Raw genomic sequence first — 3,801 nt, forward strand, 5'->3', positions numbered from 1 at the left:
TTCTATGACAGTGTTGGCTGGGTGCTGGCATCTCACTCCTGTAAGCCTCCTTACTCAGGAGGTTGAGTTCTTAGGATCACTGTTTAAAGCCAGACCAGACAAGAGTCTGAAAAGTCTATGAGACTCTGACCTCCAGTTAGCCAACAAAAAGCCAAAAGTAGAGTTGTGGCTCAAGTGGTTTAATGCCAGCGTTGAGCAACAAAGCTAAGCAAGAGGACAAGTCCCTGAGTTCAAACCCCCAGTACCAGCACACACACAAACTAAATTCTGTAACAGTGTAACTCTTAGTCTCAATGTGACCTGATAATGATGAGATAAAGATGAGATTATGAGACAATTTGTATTATGATTCAAAACCAATTTCTCTTACATTAGAGGTGGGTTAAAGTGATGGCTTTTTGATAGGATTTGTTGTGTCTTGTGATTTGTGAACAAGTCATTATTGTGTTCAATATTGGAATAATGGAATTAACACTACTGTGTCATGAGTGGATATTTTGGTTCTGTAGTTTCCTCAGTATTACAGCTTGACTTGTAATCAGTAATGAATATTTCTTGATATTTAATGTATAGGACTTTATTTATACTCAATAAATATTTTTCAAATGGATATAATTTTAATAACTTCAACCTAAAACTTCTACAGAAACCACTTTAAACTCAGTAGGATTGTGGTATAAATGAAAGAGCAAGCCAGTCGCTAGTGGCACATACATATCTGTAATCCTAGTTACTCAGGAGGCTGAGATCTAAGGATCATCGTCCAAAGCCAGCCTGGGCAAAAAAAGTCTGTGAGACTCTTATCTCCAATAAACTACAAAAGGCCAGAAGTGGCTCAACCTGATAGAGTGCTAGCCTTGAGCAAAAGAGCTCAGGAATAGTACCCAAGCCCCCTACTTCAAGGAATCCAGGAGCCAGTGTCTCTCACCTATAATCTAGCTACTTGGGAGGCTGAGGTCTGAGGATCTTGGTTCAAAACTAGCCCAGACAGACAAATCTGAGACTGTAATCTCCAGTTAAATACCAAAAAGCTAGAAGTAAAGCTGTGGCTCAAGTGGTAAAGCACAAAGAAACCATACACACGGGGCTAGAGGCTCAAGCAATAGCAAAGGCAAAGTCCTTGAATTCAAACTCTAATATCACCAAGAAATAATAACAGTGATAAAAATAAGTAATGAAAGCAAAAAAGGCAGTGGTGTGGCTCATGTGGTAGACTAGTTAACTAGCAGGTGTGAGTCCTTGAGTTCAAACATCAATACCACACAAAAATAATGAAAATACTCTAGAGGTGTCTCTGATGCCCACACTTTCCCTCACCCAATCAGAGAGATAGGATAGGATGAGGCAATTTAAAATAGATAAGAAGAGATCTTAATGTAAGATCTGAAACTTCAAAACTACTACAGGAAAACAGGGGAAACTTCAGAAAATACAGGCATAGACAATTTTTTTTTTTTTTTGTCGGTGGTAGGGCTTGAACTCTGGACCTGGGCACTGTTCCTCAGCTCTTCAGCTCAAGGCAAGCGCTCTACCACTTGAGCTACAGCACCACTTCCAGTTTTCTGGTGGTTTATTGGAGATAGGAGTCTCACGGTCTTTCCTGCCTCGGCTGGCTTTGAACCATTATCCTCAGATCTCAGCCTCCTGAGTAGCTAGGATTATAGGCGTGAGCCACCAGCGCCCAGCTGGCAATTATTTTTTTGAATAGAATTCCTGCCTAGCAAATCAGAACAAAATTGACAAATTGGAACCACATCAAGTTAAGAAGTTTCTGCACATCAAAGTAAACAATGATTGACCCCTGGTGGCTCAAGCCAGTAATCCTCACTACTCAAAAGGCTGGGATCCTGAGGATTGAGATTCAAAGCCAGCCTGGCAGAAAAGTTCATGAAATTCTTATCTCCAGTTAACTAGCAAAAAAGCCAGAAGTAGAGGTGTGGCTCAAAGTTAGAACACCAGCCTTGAGCTCAAAAAGCCAAAAAAGAGCACAGGGTACTGAGTCAAGCCCCATTACTGGCACCAAAACAAAACTATTTTGGACCTTCCATACATTGGACATATATCTGAAGGAGAGCAAATCAATATACAATAGAAATATCTACAAGCCAGGCACATGCCCGTAATTCTAGCCACTCGGGAATCAGATAATTCAGTGTGAAGCCAACCCAGACAGGAAAGACTTGAGTTTTTTTGTTTTGTTTTGTTTTTTTGTTTTTGTCGGTCATGGGGCCTGAACTCGGCTTAGTCACTGTTCCTGAGCTCTTCAGCTCAAGGCTAGTCTCTACCACTTGAGTCACAGCACCACTTCCAGCTTTTTCTGCTGATGTGGTGCTGAAGAATCGAACCTAGGGCCTCATGCATGCAAGGCAAGCACTCTACCACTGAGCCAACTTCCCAGCCCAAGACTGAGATTTTTTTTTTTTGTAGGTTGTGGGGCCTGAACTCTGGGTCTGGGCACTGTCCTTTAGCTCTTCAGCTGAAGGCTAGCGCTCTACTGCTTGAGCCATAGCACCACTTCCCTCTGTGGTGCTGAGGGATTGAACCCAGGGCCTCAGGCATACAAGGCAAGCGCTCTACCACTGATCCAAATTCCCAGCCCAAGACTGAGATTCTTATCTTCAATTAGACACCAAAAATCTGGAAATGGAGCAGTGGCTCAAGTAGTAGAGTATCAGCTTTGATTAAAAAAAAATCACTAAGGGACAGTGCCCAGGCACTGAGTTCAAACCCCAGTACCAGCACAAAAGAAAAAACAAACTTGCAACACCTACCATTGTTTTGTGCTAATCCTAGAGCTTGAACTCAGGGACTAGGTGCTGTCCCTGAACGTTTTGGCTTAATGCTAGCACTCTACAACTTGAGCCACAGCTCCACTTCTGGCTTTTTTCATGATTAATTGGAGATGAATCTCAAACTCCTGCCCAAACTGACTTTGAACTGTGATCCTCAGATCTCAGCCACATGCGTAGCTAGGATTGCAAGTGTGAACCTGGCTTAATACCTATCTTTATAGCAGTAAAATTTACAATAGCCAAACTATGGAACTAGTTTAAGTGCTCAGCAGATGACTAGATAAAGAATTTGTGGGGGCAAGGAAGGTGGCTCAGTGGTAGAGTGCTTGCCTTGCATGCCTGAGGCCCTGGGTTCCATTCCTCAGCACCACATAAGCAAAACGAAAAAAGCCAGAAGTGGTGCTGTGGCTCAAGTGGTAGAGCGCTAGCCTTGAGCTGAAGAGCTCAGGGACAGAGCCCAGGCCCAGAGTTCAGGCCCCATGACTGGACCCCCTCCCCCCGCCAAAAAAAAAGAATTTGTGGTATACTCATACCATATTACACTATGGAGTATAAATATTTAGATATTAGGAAGGATGACATGCACAGGAGAGCAGAGCTGGGGGTCGTCATGGTGACCAAGATAAGCCAAACTCAAAAGTCCAAACAAAATGTTTTCAGTGTGGAATCTAAGTCTGAAATGATGATGATGATAATAATGTGTCATGAGTGCGTGAAAATAAGAAGATAGCATAATGAAATCCACCAAAAACTTGGGGATGGAGAGGGTAGAGTTAGGGGTATATAATAAAAAGGGAGAACTTGTTCAGAGTACACTGTACAAAGCTATTAGGGTGATATGATTCTTTGTTCTCTGGAACAGTATGGAAATAAAGCCAAGAGCAGCAGAAAAACTTGAAGAGAAAGTATATTACAATGCAAAAGTAAAGCCTACTGGGAAGAGCCAGACAGGGTAGCCTTTTTTTGCTACTTTTATCCCTTTTTTTAAAATTCCTTTTTAATTAGGGGC

The sequence above is a fragment of the Dipodomys spectabilis genome, unplaced genomic scaffold (assembly GCF_019054845.1).
Source record: "Dipodomys spectabilis isolate Male_0828 unplaced genomic scaffold, ASM1905484v1 ptg000006l, whole genome shotgun sequence".
Lineage (NCBI taxonomy): Eukaryota > Metazoa > Chordata > Mammalia > Rodentia > Heteromyidae > Dipodomys > Dipodomys spectabilis.